This window comes from Arachis ipaensis, chromosome B10, assembly GCF_059453495.1.
Source record: "Arachis ipaensis isolate K30076 ecotype BB chromosome B10, ASM5945349v1, whole genome shotgun sequence".
Taxonomy (NCBI): Eukaryota; Viridiplantae; Streptophyta; class Magnoliopsida; order Fabales; family Fabaceae; genus Arachis; species Arachis ipaensis.
The window spans coordinates 36,780,795-36,799,445 of record NC_142435.1 but is presented as its reverse complement, the minus strand read 5'-3'; the positions used below and the strand labels follow the sequence as shown (position 1 = coordinate 36,799,445).

Genomic DNA, 18,651 nt, shown 5'->3' with positions numbered 1-18,651 from the left:
CAAATATAGAATTTATATTTAAACAGAAGTAAGATTTTTTATCATTAACTAAAAGAAAACCAATCCCAAAACATTGGGTAAGAATCAGAGGTTCACTACTTAAAGAACTGATGCATATAGCAGTACCAAAGACAGAAAAGTATCTGAGAATATGCCTGACATCACAAAAACATAATCCAATAAATATACCACAGATTAAAAATAGAATCAGTCCATAATTTGTTCCCTTTTCCTCCTCATGTAGTCTTCTCATATTAGCTACCCTGAGTCTCTGATCCCAAGTAACAAAAATAAAGCTCTCTCCCAGATCTAGCACTAATTTATCAGAAAATATTTTGATAAATAACAAAATCGCTTTTATAATATCAAATGTGTGTGTCTTTAGTCTTTACAATGCCATTCTAAAAAAAAAGATAAAAAAATTCAATTTAGTGGCCAATCAATGCGATCAATCTAAAAGAAAATGTACCAGATCATTATATAATTGGCTAAAATTAAATATGGTCTGCTGTAATTGAACAAAAAAGATGACACTGGCCGAAGAACAAAAATCTTTCCAAAGAAGAAGTATCAAAGAGATTAAAAAAATGCTTTGTACACAACAAAAATTAGTTATCGGGTATTTGTATATATTTACATGTGTTGTTTTATACATTTTCAAAATATATTTTACATTTCAAATATGTATTCTATATGGGTAACTTATTTATGACTAATATTTTGTGTATATGTTAGAATGTTCACAACATACCACATGATGCAATTCCTAACCTTTGTCCATATTACCTGAGTAATGAGCTTTAACTTGCTCTTTGTTTTAAATACATTATATGATATAATTTGGATAACCATTCACGTGGTCAATGTAAAAGGTAGTTATTTTGCTGACGTAGCATTACATAGTTGAATGTACGTGAAAAACTGTTTTATCTTGCTCCTACCCAAAAATACCAAGGTATTAGGATTTATCCTATGGATGGAATAGTTTAAGTAATGGAGTGAGTAAGATGGTTTGGTATTTCATCAAGGGATGGTGTATATGATATAATTTGGATAACCATTCACGTGGTCAATGTAAAAGGTAGTTATTTTGCTGACGTAGCATTACATAGTTGAATGTACGTGAAAAACTGTTTTATCTTGCTCCTACCCAAAAATACCAAGGTATTAGGATTTATCCTATGGATGGAATAGTTTAAGTAATGGAGTGAGTAAGATGGTTTGGTATTTCATCAAGGGATGGTGTTTGTTTCGGTGTTCTATGAATAAGGAATATTATGCATGAGCAGTGATTGGAGCTACAGACCACTGGTGTGACAAAAATGGTAGAGTTGCAGCTTAGATGGGAACCTTGAGGTATGTTCCCCTCTCAAAAGTTATTCTAAGGAAATTATCTTCGATGCTGATTGGAAAACCTCTCCTCCAAAATTATTAATCTCTGCACAAGAATGTACTTGAAAACATCTCAGTTACGACAAAAGTTCTCTCAAAGTCACTTAAGGCACATTCACATGACCATAATGATCATTTGTTTACATGTAAATTAAGAAGAATTTTATACAGTAAATGCCAACTAAATTTTGAAAAACAAAAAGTAACTATAGTTCTTGGGAGGTTTATATATTTGAGATTACATCAGAGCAAGTTATGTGCAAAAGGCATCTACGTTATGGACAATAAAAAGGATCTTTTGATGTACAAATTCTAGCAACTATACTCACCAGTACAGAGGCTTTGCTTTTCAAAGACACTCAAAGGAGTTTTGTAATAGTTAGAACAATCGAAACCCTATAGTTGCAGTCAGCTAGTCACCATAGAATGACCAACTACCAGTAGTCCATACAAGAACATGAATCTTGCTCAAATGGTGAAACCGCTTCCTGTCCCTGATAGTTATCTTGTGGTTGTAAATCTTTGATATTAATTTCATGGAGGAATGACAATCTTCACAAATTCGCAAGTTTTTCACAATCTGAAGTGGGGTCTTTGGTGTTGTACTAGTTAAGCCAAAGGCAACTGCAATATTCTCACTGTGGTAATGCAGCACACTTTCTTTGTGTCTCGTCCATCTTAAGCAAGACTTGTGTGGTCTCTGGCCTATAACCAAAATTTAATTTGTTCGAAATTTCTTCCAACATTGAGTGTATTTCTTTGGCACTAGGTGATGAGGAAAAAATGATTCCACACAAACTCACCGACAAGTGTATTGGGTTGCATCAAGTAGTAAAACTCACAAAAGTGAGGTCGATCCCACAGGAATTGATGGATTAAGCACTTTAGTATGGTGATGAATTTAGTTAAGCTAATATTTGGTGATTTGAGTGAAATTTAGTTAACAGAAAGTGAATTGCAAGAAAACTAGAGTGCAGAAAGTAAATTGACAGAACAGTAAATGGCAGAAAGCTTAAATGACTGAAACTTAAAGTGCAAGAAATTAAAAGAGCTGAAACATAAATGGCAAGAAATGTAAATAACTGAATCTTAAAGAGCAATGAATTTAAATTGCAGAAATCTAAATTGCAAGGAAACTTAAATTGCATGAATAATAAAGGGAAATGGGTGCAGTAAATCAAAACAAAGTTGAACAAAGTAAATTACAGTGAAATCAGAGAGATCTAAATGAAGAAATCAAAGAAAGTGATTCATCAGGGATTGGAGATATTGTAGTCCTTCAGGAATCAAGTGGGTCTCAACTCCTTTCTCGATCATTTGAGTAGATCTATGGCGGATTGAAATTGATTGGATCCCAATTTCTTGGCAATTCAATCTCTCTAATCACAATCAATCTTGCCAATTCCTTGATCTAATTGTCATGAGAAGAGTTAGAGCACATTCTCTCATCCATAAGCCACACTAACTCTCAAGATCTCAATTCCTCCCGAATGGTGTTGATCAAGAGAGTAGTGAAGGATAGAGCTCCAATTCTAATGCAAGTGATTCCCCTTCTGAGGCTCACACAAGAATTCAATTGAATTCAACCTCCTTCCGAAGTGAGGAATTCTAAATCAAAACAGAAGCTATCCAATAGATACAAAAATGAATTGAGAAGAAGAAGAATTTTATTGATTTATTGGAATTACAATAGAGCTCTTTCCCCTAATAAAATTGGGGTTTAATTCATCATTGCTCTAGTATCAAAACAGAAAAGAAAAAAATTGCAGAAGAAGATGAAGAACAAAAAATAAAATCAGATCTAGAATTCTTTAGACTCCTAAAAACTAAAAGAAAAGCTAAAAAGAAGATCCAAAGTAAAAGTCTCTAATGAAATCAAATTTTCTTCTATTTATACACTTTCCAATTCAGTCATCAAGTACTTGGAGTGGGCTTTTGGCCTCTGATGAAGTGGGTCAGGATTGGTACTTGGTTGCAGCTCCAGGATAACGTAGCATTCTGAAAGAGAGCAGAGCGTTCATTCACCGACGCGTACGCGTCTACTGCGCTTGCGCGTCCTTGCTCGCTAAATGCTCATCACGCGTATGCGTGCCGCACGCCCATGCGTCCCTTTGCGTTTTTTCACATCGACGAGTACGCGTCACATACGCATGCGCGTCCTTGTCATCTTCAGCCTCCATCATGCTTGCACGTATAATGTACACGTACGCGTCCCTAGTAGCGTTCTTTAAACGAGCGCTACGTTCGTGCCATGAGCGCTCCCCACGCGTGCGCGTCCTCTTCGCGTGCGCATGGATGGCAAAATTGTAACTCTCATCCTTTGCGCCATCCTCTACATTCGAATACGATGCACAAAATTAAGCAACTACAATAAAGAGTCCTGTTGTACTTACGACCCTAGCTATGTATCTCTTCTACGGACAACTTTTAATCTCCAACATTATAAATCACCAGGAACAAAGTTGAAAGCCAGACCTTTGTCGCAACCTGCATCGTAAAACACCACATGATTCTTCAATGGCTCGTTCGAAAGTGCTACCCCGCTTATTAAAACCGATGTCCAAACCTATTGGCGGACGAAGACTTTCCAATCGCATCCTGAAAGAAGTGATTAAAATCGGTAATTTACATTGATCCATTAGAACGTTACAAACTTATTTGTAGTGGTATTAAGTAGGACATAAGTTTATACAGCTATGCAAGGTATAAACGATGGAAGATGCAAACCTCAAGTACCCACAATTGGAAGGCGTCAGAACTTGGAATATTAAATTGTGTCAGAGTGAAAGCGGCAGCGCGTTCGGGTGAGGTTGCTGTGGCAGCTGGTTGGGTAGGAAGGCCGCCGTGGTGTGTGGAGCAGCTCGGTGCGGCGAAGAACTGTTGTATATGCTGGCCCCCAAGGAAGAAGTTGTCGTCGCCAGCTCCCCTGGGTTCAACTGGGGTAACCACGAGTGGGTTGCGTTTGGTTCGAGTGGACTCGGTATGTATGAGTCTGAACCTCAGGCAAGACCCAGGCCAGATTCTACCTCTACAGCCTGCAAATTATTGAAAATAGATTTCAAATGAGAAAGAATTCTATCAAAAATATAGTTATGCGAAGCAATGAAGGCCACAAAGTAAAGCATGATGCTCTCTTGACACCTATACCGAATGGATACGTTTATCACTATATATGTGCCAACTGTACAATGTATACTAAACTAAAATTGCATGTTATACCCCTCTCATGTATCCTCAATAACTTTTCAAATTACGTTTGTACGAACCAGACACAACCCAATATTATTGTATATACCATAATACTGATAGCTTGTAACTTATGTGTCAATAATAATCACTGAATAAGATGATGAAATAAAAACTCGAAAAGTGCTGAAACATACAAAATTGATACATCACTGAAAGAAAAGATATACGAGTCTATTGAACAATTAGGTAATAAGAAAGATTTTTATATTATTCAACACACACTTTATCTTTCAACGTAGACTTGCAGACGAGATTGCAACCCACATTACCAAAAATTGTGTACGTTAAATAGATCCTATTAACTTTGGCCAGCTATTATCCTTAGGATTGCAGCTGCATATTTCAAACTAGTTCACTCTTCTTTACCTGTCGGTGTGTACTGCTTGGGAATCTCAGAGACGATAGATAACTACAGATTCCATATTCGATTAATTACAACCTATTATATATAGTTTAATTAATCATTGATTTAGAGAGCCTTATTCAATTTTCCAAACTACTGGATGTCACCGTGCATCGCTAATTAATATCTAAAAAATAACAGAAGGCGCGAAACATACCTCCGAAGAAGTAGGTTGCTCAGGATTCCCACTGGGCTCTCTCGATGAAGAATTTCCGAGAGTGCCTGATATCCCTTTCGGAGACCGAATTTTCTCATATCCTTTTGCGACAGACACGTCCTCTTCGTGTGACCTGGCTTCCCACAAGAAGTGCAGCAACGCCTCTTCCCCCCAGGCTCATCCTGTGTCGAGGGTGCGGTCTCCCTACCGTGCTTAGGGGCCCCTTTGTCCTGGCTACAGACGGTTCCTTGACGACTGGTGCATGAAATTGTGATCATCAACAATGGCACCAAAGACTTGGAGCTCTTAAACGTGAATCACACTTTGTCACAATTTTGCACAACTAACCAGCAAGTGCACTGGATCGTCCAAGTAATACCTTACGTGAGTAAGGGTCGATCCCACGGAGACTATCGGCTTGAAGCAAGCTATGGTCACCTTGTAAATCTCAGTCAGGCTAATTCAGATGGTGATAGAGAATTGATAATTAAAAAATAAATAAAACATAAAATAAAGATAGAGATACTTATGTAATTCTTCGGTTGGAATTTCAGATAAGCGTATGAAGATGCTTTGTTCCTCTTGAACCTCTGCTTTCCTATTGCCTTCTTCCAATCATTCATACTCCTTTCCATGGCAAGCTTTATGTTGGGCATCACCGTTGTCAATGGCTACTTCCCGTCCTCTCAGTGAAAACGTTCTAAATGCGCTGTCACCGCACGACTAATCATCTGTCGGTTCTCGATCATGTCGGAATAGGATCCATTGATCCTTTTGTGTCTGTCACACGCCCCACAATCGCGAGTTTAAAGCTCGTCACAGTCATCCCTTCCCAGATCCTACTCAGAATACCACAGACAAGGTTTAGACGTTCCGGATCTCAGGAATGGCCGCCAATAATTCTAGCCTATACCACGAAGGTTCCAATCTTAGATCAGAAACCCAAGAGATATGCATTCAAGCCATTGCTAGTAGAACAGAGGTGTTTGTTAGGCACATGTTCATAGGTGAGAATGATGATGAGTGTCACGGATCATCACATTCATCAAGTTGAAGAACGAATGAATATCTTGGAGAAGAAGTAGGCGTGAATTGAATAGAAAAACAGTAGTACTTTATACTAATTCATGAAGAACAGCAGAGCTCCACACCTTAATCTATGGTGTGTAGAAACTCCACCGTTGAAAATACAAAAGTGATAATGGTGTAAGCATGGCCGAATGGCCAGCCTCCAAGGTCTAGGGACTAAACGTCCAAAGATGTGTGTCGAATACAATAGTAAAAGGTCCTATTTATAGAGAACTAGTAGCCTAGGGTTACAGAAATAAGTAATTAATGCAGAAATCTTCTTCCGGGCCCACTTGGTGTGTACTTGGGTTGATCATTGAAGCTTCCATGTGTAGAGACTTTTCTTGGAGTTAAACGCCAGCTTTTGTGCCAGTTTGGGCGTTTAACTCCAGCTTTTGTGCCAGTTTTGGAGTTAAACGCCAGGATTCTTGAGCTAACTTGAAACGCCTGTTTGGGCCATCAAATCTCAGGAAACGTATGGACTATTATATATTGCTGGAAAGCCCAGGATGTCTACTTTCCAACGCAATTGAGAGCACACCAATTGGGCCTTTGTAGCTCCAGAAAATCCACTTTGAGTGCAGGGAGGTCAGAATCCAACAGCATCTACAGTCCTTTTTCAGCCTCTGAATCAGATTTTTGCTCAGGTCCCTCAATTTCAGCCAGAAAATACCTGAAATCACAAAAAAATATACAAACTCATAGTAAAGTTCAGAAGAGTGATTTTTATTTAAAAACTAATAAAAATATAATAAAAACTAATTAAAATATACTAAAAATATACTAAAAACAATGCCAAAAAGCGTATAAATTATCCGCTCATCACAACACCAAACTTAAATTGTTGCTTGTCCCCAAGCAACTGAAAATCAAATAGGATAAAAATAAGAGAATATACAATGAATTCCAAAAATATCTATGAAGATCAGTATTAATTAGATGAGTGGGGCTTTTAGCTTTTTGCTTCTGAACAGTTTTGGCATCTCACTTTATTCCTTAAAGTTCAGAATGATTGGCATCTATAGGAACTCAGAATCCAAATAGTGTTATTGATTCTCCTAGTTAAGTATGTTAATTCTTGAACACAGTGGTGCACGAAATTGTGATCCCTAGTAATGGCTCCAAAAACTTGGTGCTCTAATCTTAATTCATAATTTGTCACAACTTCGATACAACTAACCAGCAAGTGCACTGGGTCGTCCAAGTAATAAAACCTTATGTGAGTAAGGGTCGATCCCACGGAGATTGTTGGTATGAAGCAAGCTATGGTCATCTTGTAAATCTCAGTCAGGCGGATATCAAATGGTTATGGAGTTTTCGAATAATAATAATAAATAAACAGAAAATAAAGATAGGAATACTTATGTAAATCATTGGTGAGAATTTTAGATAAGCGTATAGAGATGCTTTCATTCCTCTGAACCTCTGCTTTCCTGCTGTCTTCATCCAATCATTCCTACTCCTTTCCATGGCAAGCTTTATATAGGGCATCATCGTTGTCAATGGCTACATCCCATCCTCTCTGCGAAAAAGGTCCAAATGCTTTGTCACAGCACGGCTAATCATTTGAGGTTCTCGATCATACTGGAATAGGATTCATCCTCCTTTTGCGTCTGTCACTACGCCCAGCACTCGTGAGTTTGAAGTTTGTCACAGCCATCCCTTCCCAGATCCTACTCGGAATACCACAGACAAGGTTTAGACTTTTCGGATCTCAGAAATGGCCATCCATGGGTTCTAACTTATACCACAAAGATTCTGATTAAGGAATCCAAGAGATACTCATTCAATCTAAGGTAGAACGGGAGTGGTTGTCAGGCACATGTTCATAGGGAATGATGATGACTGTCACGATCATCACATTCATGTTGAAGTGCGAATGGATATCTTAGAAGCGGAATAAGTTGAATTGAATAGAAAAACAGTGGTACTTTGCATTAATCTTTGAGGAACAGCAGAGCTCCACACCTTAATCTCTGGTGTGTAGAAACTCTACCGTTTGAAAATACATAAGTGATGAAGGATCAGGCATGGCCGAATGGCCAGCCCCCAAACGTGATCAATATGATCCAAAGATGAACTAAAAATCATAATATGTCGAATACAATAGTAAAAAGTCCTATTTATACTAAACTAGCTACTAGGGTTTACAAAAGTAAGTAATTGATGCATAAATCAACTTCTGGGGCCCACTTGGTATGTGCTTGGGCTGAGCTTGAAGTTTACATGTGCAGAGGCTTCTTTTGGAGTTGAACGCCAAGTTGTAACGTGTTTTTGGCGTTCAACTCTGGTTCGTGACGTGTTTCTGGCGTTTAACTCCAGACTGCAGCGTAGAACTGGCGTTCAATGCCCTTTTGCGTCATCTAAACTCGGCCAAAGTATGGACTATTATATATTGCTGGAAAGCCCTGGATGTCTACTTTCCAACACAATTGGAAGCGCGCCATGTTGAATTATGTAACTCCAGAAAATCCACTTTGAGTGCAGGGAGGTCAGAATCCAACAGCATCAGCAGTCCTTCTTCTACCTCTGAATCTGATTTTTGCTCAAGTCCCTCAATTTCAGCCAGAAAATACCTGAAATCACAGAAAAACACACAAACTCATAGTAAAGTCCAGAAATGTGAATTTAACATAAAAACTAATGAAAACATCCCTAAAAGTAACTAGATCCTACTAAAAACATACTAAAAACAATGCCAAAAAGCGTATAAATTATCCGCTCATCACAACACCAAACTTAAATTGTTGCTTGTCCCCAAGCAACTGAAAATCAAATAGGATAAAAAGAAGAGAATATACTATAAATTCCAAAATATCAATAAAACATAGCTCCAATCAGATGAGCGGGACTTGTAGCTTTTTGTCTCTTGAATAGTTTTGGGATCTCACTTTATCCATTGAAGTTCAGAATGATTGACATCTATAGGAACTCAGATTTCAGATAGTGTTATTGATTCTCCTAGTTCAGTATGTTGATTCTTGAACACAGCTACTTTATGAGTCTTGGCCGTGGCCCTAAGCACTTTGTTTTCCAGTATTACCAACGGATACATAAATGCCACAAACACATAACTGGGTGAACCTTTTCAGATTATGACTCAGCTTTGCTAAAGTCCCCAATTAGAGGTGTCCAGGCTTCTTAAGCACACTCTTCTTTTGCTTTGGACCTTGACTTTAACCGCTCAGTCTCAAGTTTTCACTTGACACCTTCACGCCACAAGCACATAGTTAGGGACAGCTTGGTTTAGCCGCTTAGGCCGGAATTTTATTCCTTTAGGCCCTCCTATCCACTGATGCTCAAAGCCTTGGGATTCTTTTTATTTACCCTTGCCTTTTGGTTTTAAGGGTTATTGGCTTTTTGCTCTTGCCTTTTGGTTTTAAGAGCTTTTGGCTTTTTCTGCTTGCTTTTTCTTTTTCTATTTTTTTCGCTATTTTTTTCTTTCTTCTTTTTTTTTCTGCAAGCTTTTGTATTCACTACTTTTTCTTGCTTCAAGAATCATTTTTATGATTTTTCAGATTATCAAATAACATGTCTCCTGTTCATCATTCTTTCAAGAGCCAACATATTTAACATTCTTAAACAACAACTTCAAAAGACATATGCACTGTTCAAGCATTCATTCAAAAAACAAAAAGTATTGTCACCACATCAATATAATTAAACTAAGTTCAAGGATAAATTCAAAACTCATGTACTTCTTGTTCTTTTGAATTAAAAACATTTTTCATTTAAGAGAGGTGATGGATTCATATTCACTACTTTAAGGCATAGACACTTAGATACTAATGATCATGTAATAAGACACAAACATAGATAAACATTTAGCATAAGAAAACGAAAAACAGAAAGTTTAAGAACAAGGAATGAGTCCACCTTAGTGATGGTGGCGTTTCCTTTTTGAGGAACCAATGATGTCTTTGAGCTCTTCTATGTCTCTTCCTTGTCTTTGTTGCTCCTCCCTCATTGCTCTTTGATCTTCTCTAATTTCATGAAGGATGATGGAGTGCTCTTGATGTTCCACCCTTAGTTGCTCCCAATAATTGTGTGGAGGAAAATGTATCCCCTGAGGTATCTCAGGGATCTCTTGATTTGCAGTCAAATGTTCTACCACTGAGCTATAGACCCTTGAGATGAATCTCTCCATCTCCTATGACTTGGAGGTGGAAGCTTTTGTCTTCCCTTTCCTCTTTCTAGAGGTTTCTCTGGCCTTAGGTGCCATCAATGGTTATGAAAAAACAAAAAAGCTATGCTTTTACCACACCAAACTTAGAATATTGCTCGCCCTCGAGCAAAAGAAGAAAGAATAGTAGAAGAAGAAGAAGATATGGAGGAGATGGAGGGATGTGTGTATTCGGCTATATGGGTGGGCTTGGGTGGGAAAGAGATTTTGAATTTTGAAGGTAGGTGGGGTGTATGGATGTGAGTGGTGAATGGAAAACAGAAGGGATGACTGTGAATGGAGAGAGAGGGTGATATAGGATTATGAGGAGGTAAGGTGAGTGGAGGTATGTGGGGATCCTGTGGAGTCCATAGATGCTGAAATGATCCTGTGGGGTCCACAGATCCTGAGGTGTCAAGGATTTGCATCCCTGCACCAATTAGGCATGTAAAATGCCTTTGCATGCAATTCTGGCGTTTAAACGCCGAATTGATGCTTGTTCTGGGCGTTCAACACCCATATGCAGCATATTTCTGGCGTTGAACGCCAGCTTTATGCTTGTTTCTGGCGTTCAGCGCCAGCTCCATGCTCTGTTCTGGCGTTGAACGCTAGTCAGATGCTCCTTACTAGCGTTTAAACGCCAGTAAGCCCTTCCTCCAGGGTGTGATTTTTCTTCTGCTATTTTTTATTCTGGTTTTAATTTTTCTATTTATTTTGTGACTCCACATGATCATGAACCTAATAAAAAATGAAAGAACAATAAAAATAAAAATAAAATTAGATAAATAAAAATTGGGTTGCCTCCTAACAAGCGCTTCTTTAATGTTAATAGCTTGACAGTGGGCTCTCATGGAGCCACACAGGTGATCAGGTCACTGTTGTAGACTCCCAACACCAAACTTAGAGTTTGGATGTGGGGATTCAACACCAAACTTAGAGTTTGACTGAGGCCTCCCAACACCAAACTTAAAGTTTGATTGTGGGGGCTTTATTTGACACTGTACTGAGAGAAGCTTATCGTGTCTCTTTTCCATGTTTACAGGATGATAACCTTGTACTTTAAACACAAGGGAGTCCCCATTCAATTGAAGGACTAATTCACCTCTGTCTACATCAATCACAGCTCTTGCTGTGGCTAGGAAGGGTTTTCCAAGAATGATGGATTCATCCTCATCCTTCCCAGTATCCAGGATTATGAAATCAGCTGAGATGTAAAGGCTTGCAACCTTTACTAACACGTCCTCTATTTGTCCATAAGCCTATTTTCTTGAGTTGTCTGCCATCTCTAATGAGATTTTAGCAGCTTGCACCTCAAAGATTCCCAGTTTCTCCATTACAGAGAGTGGCATGAGGTTTATTCCTGACCCAAGGTCACATAGAGCCTTCTCAAAGGTTATGGTGCCTATGGTACAAGGTATTAGGAACTTTCCAGGATCCTATTTCTTCTGAGGCAATCTCAGTTGATCCAATGTATTTAGTTCATTGGTGAACAGGGGAGGTTCATCTCCTCAAGTTTCATTACCAAATAAATTGGCATTCAGCTTCATGATTGTACCAAGGAACTTGGCAACTTGCTCTTCAGTAACATCTTCATTCTCTTTAGAAGAAGAATACTCTTCAGAGCTCATGAATGGCATAAAGAGGTTCAATGGAATCTCTATGGTCTCTAGATGAGTCTCAGATTCCTTTGGTTCCTCAGAGGGAAACTCCTTGTTGATAACTGGATGTCCCAGGAGGTCTTCCTCCTTGGGATTCACGTCCTCCCCTTCCTCCTTGGATTCGGCCATGATGGTTATATCAATGGCCTTGCACTCTCCTTTTGGATTTTCTTCTGTATTGCTTGGGAGAGTACTAGGAGGGATTTCAGTGATCCTTTTACTCAGCTGGCCCACTTGTGCCTCCAAATTTCTAATGGATGACCTTGTTTCATTTATGAAACTCAGAGTGGCCTTAGATAGATCAGAGACTAAATTTGCTAAGCTAGATGGATTCTGCTCAGAATTCTCTGTCTGTTGCTGAGTGGATGATGGAAAAGGTTTACTACTATTAAACCTGTTTCTTCCACCATTATTAAAGCCTTGTTGAGGCTTTTGTTGATCCTTCCATGAGAAATTTGGGTGATTTCTCCATGAGGGATTATAGGTGTTTCCATAAGGTTCACCCATATAATTTATCACTACTATTGCAGGGTTCTCAGGATCATAAGATTCTTCTTCAGAAGATGCGTCTTGAGTACTGTTGGATGCAGCTTGCATTCCATTCAGATTTTGAGAAATCATATTGACTTACTGAGTCAATATTTTATTCTGAGCCAATATGGCATTCAGAGTATCAATTTCAAGAACTCCCTTCTTCTGAGGCGTCCCATTACTCACAGGATTCCTCTCAGAAGTGTACATAAACTGGTTGTTAGCAACCATGTCAATGAGTTCTTGAGCTTCTGCAGGCGTTTTCTTTAGGTGAATGGATCCACCTGCAGAAGTATCCAATGACATCTTAGCTAATTCAGACAGACCATCATAGAATATATCCAGGATGGTCCATTCTGAAAGCATGTCAGAAGGACACTTTTTGGTCAGTTCCTTGTATCTCTCCCAAGCTTCATAGAGAGATTCACATTTTTTCTGTCTGAAGGTTTGAACATCCACTCTAAGCTTACTCAGCTTTTGAGGAGGAAAGAACTTGTCTAAGAATGCCTTGACCAGCTTATCCCAAGAGTTCAGGCTATCCTTAGGTTGAGAGTCCAACCATATTCTAGCTCTATCTCTCACAGCAAAAGGGAAAAACATGAGCCTGTAGACTTCAGGATCTACTCCATTAGTCTTAACAGTATCACATATCTGCAAGAATTCAGTTAAGAACTGAAAAGGATCTTCAGATGGAAGTCCATGAAACTTACAGTTCTGCTGCATCAGAGAAACTAATTGAGGTTTCAGCTTAAAGTTGTTTGCTCCAATGGCAGGAATGGAGATGCTTCTTCCATGTATATTGGAATTAGGTGCAGTAAAGTCACCAAGCATCCTCCTTGCATTATTATTATTTTCGGCTGCCATCTCTTCTTCCTGTTCGAAAATTCCTGTAAGGTTGTCTCTGGATTGTTGTATTTTAGCTTCTCTTAGTTTCCTTTTCAGAGTCCTTTCAGGTTCTGGATCTGCTTCAACAAGAATGTTCTTGTCCTTGCTCCTGCTCATATGACAAAGAAGGGAATAACAAAGAAAATATGAAATCCTCTATGTCATAGTATAGAGATTCCTTTGTGTGAGTAGAAGAAGAAAAGAATGTAATGTACGGAAAGAGAAGGGAGGAGAATCCAAACACAAGGGTGAGGAGAGTAGAGATATGAGATGAAGAGAAGTGTTAGTAAGTAATTAAATAAATAGAAGAGGATGAGAGAGAAGAGAATTTTCGAAAATAATTTTTGAAAAAGAGTTGATGATTTTCGAAAATTAAGATAAAATTAAAATTAAAATTAAAATTTGAAACAATTAATTAATTAAGAGAATTTTTGAAAAAGAGGGAGGTATTTTCAAAAATTAGAGAAGGATAGTTAGTTAGGTAGTTTCGAAAGAGATAAGAAACAAACAAAAAGTTAGAAAAGATATTTTAAAATCAAATTTTTGAAAAAGATATGATTTTGAAAAAGATAAGATACAAAGATATTTTTGAAAAGATATGATTGAAATTAGTTTTGAAAAAGATTTGATTTTTAAAATCACAATTAATGACTTGATTCACAAGAAATCACAAGATATGATTCTAAAACTTAAAGTTTGAATCTTTCTTAACAAGTAAGTAACAAACTTGAAATTTTTGAATCAAAACATTAATTGTTGATGATATTTTCGAAAATATGATATAAAATTAAGAAAAATATTTTTGAAAAATATTTTTAAAATTTTCGAAAATAAATAAGAAAAATGAAAAAGATATGATTTTTGAAAAAGATTTTGAAAAAGAAAAAATTTTTAAATTGAAAATTTGATTTGACTCATAAGAAACAACTAAATTTTTAAAAAGTTTTGAAAAAGTCAACTCAAATTTTCAAATTTATGAGAAGAAAAAGGGGAAGATATTTTTTTTTTGAATTTTTAATGATGAAAGAGAAAAATATTAAAAAGACTCAATGCATGAAAATTTTGGATCAAAACATGTGATGAATGCAAGAATACTTTGAATGTCAAGATGAACACCAAGAACACTTTGAATGTCAAGATGAACACCAAGAACATATTTTTGAAAAATTTTTTAATGCAAAGAAAACACCAATCTTGGAAATTTTTAATGCTTAGACAATATGAATGCATGAATGCATATGAAAAACACCATACAACACAAAATAATATAATATGAAGATCAATCAAGAAGGTTTATCAAGAACAACTTGAAGATCATGATGAATGCAATGCATGAATACAATTTTCGAAAAATGCAAGATGAGTATGCAATTGACACCAAACTTAAAAATTGACTCAAGAATCAAACAAGAAACACAAAATATTTTTGATTTTTATGATTTTATTAATTTTTTTTTGGATTTTTGTATATTTTTTTTTCAAAAAATATATAGGAAAAAGAAAATAAGAAATTCAAAAATTTTTAATAAGAATTCCAGGAATCTTTCAATGTCAGCCTAAAGCTCCAATCCACGGGTTAGACATGGCTTAATAGCCAGCCAACTTTAGGATATAAATCAGACATTCAGCAGCTAAGTCATCAAATTAACTTGCCTCTATGCTGATGGTTTGGAAGCCTCAGTCCAAAAGAATTTGGATATGGCTTTACAGCCAGCCAGGCTTCAACATGCTTCATGAAACACTAGAATTCATTCTTAAAAATTTAGAATAATTTTCGAAAACAGATGAGAAATTTTTGAAAGATTTTTGAAAAATTTTTGAAGATAAAATAAAAACAAAATTACCTAATCTGAGCAACAAGATGGACCGTCAGTTGTCCAAACTCGAACAATCCCCGGCAACGGCACCAAAAACTTGGTATGCGATATTGTTACTCAGGTTGTAAAATTTGTTGTTTGTTCTCTCCCCGGCAACGGCGCCAAAAACTTGGTGCACGAAATTGTGATCCCTGGTAATGGCTCCAAAAACTTGGTGCTCTAATCTTAATTCATAATTTGTCACAACTTCGATACAACTAACCAGCAAGTGCACTGGGTCGTCCAAGTAATAAAACCTTACGTGAGTAAGGGTCGATCCCACGGAGATTGTTGGTATGACGCAAGCTATGGTCATCTTGTAAATCTCAGTCAGGCGGATATCAAATGGTTATGGAGTTTTCGAATAATAATAATAAATAAACAGAAAATAAAGATAGGAATACTTATGTAAATCATTGGTGAGAATTTCAGATAAGCGTATAGAGATGCTTTCATTCCTCTGAACCTCTGCTTTCCTGCTGTCTTCATCCAATCATTCCTACTCCTTTCCATGGCAAGCTTTATATAGGGCATCACCGTTGTCAATGGCTACATCCCATCCTCTCTGTGAAAAAGGTCCAAATGCTTTGTCACAGCACGGCTAATCATCTGAGGTTCTCGATCATACTGGAATAGGATTCATCCTCCTTTTGCGTCTGTCACTACGCCCAGCACTCGTGAGTTTGAAGTTCGTCACAGCCATCCCTTCCCAGATCCTACTCGAAATACCACAGACAAGGTTTAGACTTTTTGGATCTCAGGAATGGCCATCCATGGGTTCTAACTTATACCACGAAGATTCTAATTAAGGAATCCAAGAGATACTCATTCAATCTAAGGTAGAACGGGAGTGGTTGTCAGGCACGTGTTCATAGGGAATGATGATGACTGTCACGATCATCACATTCATGTTGAAGTGAAAATGGATATCTTAGAAGCGGAATAAGTTGAATTGAATAGAAAAACAATAGTACTTTGCATTAATCTTTGAGGAACAGCAGAGCTCCACACCTTAATCTCTGGTGTGTAGAAACTCTACCATTTGAAAATACATAAGTGATGAAGGTTCAGGCATGGCCAAATGGCCAGCCCCCAAACGTGATCAATATGATCCAAAGATGAACTAAAAATCATAATATGTCTAATACAATAGTAAAAAGTCATATTTATACTAAACTAGCTACTAGGGTTTACAGAAGTAAGTAATTGATGCATAAATCAACTTCTGGGGCCCACTTGGTGTGTGCTTGGGCTGAGCTTGAAGTTTACACGTGCAGAGGCTTCTTTTGGAGTTGAACGCCAAGTTGTAACGTGTTTTTGGCATTCAACTCTGGTTCGTGACGTGTTTCTGGCGTTTAACTCCAGACTGCAACATAGAACTGGCGTTCAACGCCCTTTTGCATCATCTAAACTCGGCCAAAGTATGGACTATTATATATTTCTGGAAAGACCTGGATGTCTACTTTCCAACGCAATTGGAAGCGTGCCATTTTGAGTTCTGTAGCTCCAGAAAATCCACTTTGAGTGCAGGGAGGTTAGAATCCAACAGCATCAGCAGTCCTTCTTCTACCTCTGAATCTGATTTTTGCTCAAGTCCTTCAATTTCAGCCAGAAAATACCTGAAATCACAGAAAAATACAAAAACTCATAGTAAAGTCCAGAAATGTGAATTTAACATAAAACTAATGAAAACATCCCTAAAAGTAACTAGATCATACTAAAAACATACTAAAAACAATGCCAAAAAGCGTATAAATTATCCACTCATCACACAGCTACTTTATGAGTCTTGGCCGTGGCCCTAAGCACTTTGTTTTTCAGTATTACCACCGGATACATAAATGCCACAGACACATAACTGGTTGAACCTTTTCAGATTGTGACTCAGCTTTGCTAGAGTCCCCAATTAGAGGTGTCCAATGTTCTTAAGCACACTCTTCTTTTTGCTTTGGACCTCGACTTTAACCGCTCAGTCTCAAGTTTTCACTTGCACCTTCACGTCACAAGCACATGGTTAGGGACAGCTTGGTTTAGCCGCTTAGGCCAGGATTTTATTCCTGTGGGCCCTCCTATCCACTGATGCTCAAAGCCTTGGATCCTTTTTATCACCCTTGCCTTTTGGTTTAAAGGGGTATTGGCTTTTTCTGCTTGCTTTTCTTTTTCTTTCTTTTTCTTTTCTCTCTCTCTTTTTTTTTGCATATATCCTTTTTTTTCTGCAAGCTTTTCACTACTTTTTCTTGCTTTAAGAATCAATTTTATGATTTTTCAGATCATCAGATAATATTTCTCCTTTTCCCATCATTCTTTCAAGAGCCAACAATTTTAACATTCATAAACAATCAAATTCAAAAATATGCACTGTTCAAGCATTCATTCAGAAAAACAATAGTATTGCCACCACATCAAAATAATTAAACTGTTTTAAAATTTGAAATCCATGCACTTCTTTTTCTTTTTCAATTAAAAACATTTTTCATTTAAGAAAGGTGATGGATTCATTTTCATAGCTTTAAGGCATAGACACTTAGACATTAATGATCATGTAATAAAGACACAAACATAGATAAACAAAAGCATAAAATTCGAAAAATAGAAAATAAAGAACAAGGAAATTAAAGAATGGGTCCACCTTAGTGATGGCGGCTTGTTCTTCCTCTTGAAGATCTTATGGAGTGCTTGAGCTCCTTAATGTCTCTTCCTTGCCTTTGTTGCTCCTCTCTCATGGTTCTTTGGTCTTCTCTAATTTCATGGAGGAGGATGGAATGCTCTTGGTGCTCCACCCTTAGTTGTCCCATATTGGAACTTAATTCTCCTAGGGAGGTGTTGATTTGCTCCCAATAGTTTTGTGGAGGAAAATGCATCCCTTGAGGCATCTCAGGGATTTCATGATGAGGAGTTTCCTCATGCTCTTGGTGAGGTTCTCTCACTTGCTCCATCCTTTTCTTAGTGATGGGCTTGTCCTCATCAATGAGGATGTCTTCCTCTATGTCAATTCCAGCCGAATTGCAGAGGTGACAAATGAGATGAGGGAAGGCTAACCTTGCCACAGTGGAGGACTTGTCCGCCACCTTGTAGAGTTCTTGGGATATAACCTCATGAACTTATACTTCCTCTCTAATCATGATGCTATGAATCATGATAGCCCGGTCTATAGTAACTTCAGATCAGTTGCTAGTAGGAATGATTGAGCGTTGGATGAACTCCAACCATCCCCTAGCCACGGGCTTGAGGTCATGCCTTCTTAGTTGAATCGGCTTCCCTCTAAAATCTCTCTTCTATTGAGTGCCCTC

The 18,651-nt window shown here is 37.6% G+C and overlaps 1 non-coding gene across 1 annotated transcript; it reads left to right on the top strand.

Annotated features, from left to right (window-relative positions):
- The first annotated feature begins 12,980 nt into the window (after positions 1-12,980).
- On the top strand, positions 12,981-13,088 carry LOC148579702 (small nucleolar RNA R71). The gene has a single exon (XR_015895266.1). It is a non-coding gene; the product is annotated as a small nucleolar RNA R71 (small nucleolar RNA).
- The last annotated feature ends 5,563 nt before the right edge of the window (positions 13,089-18,651 follow it).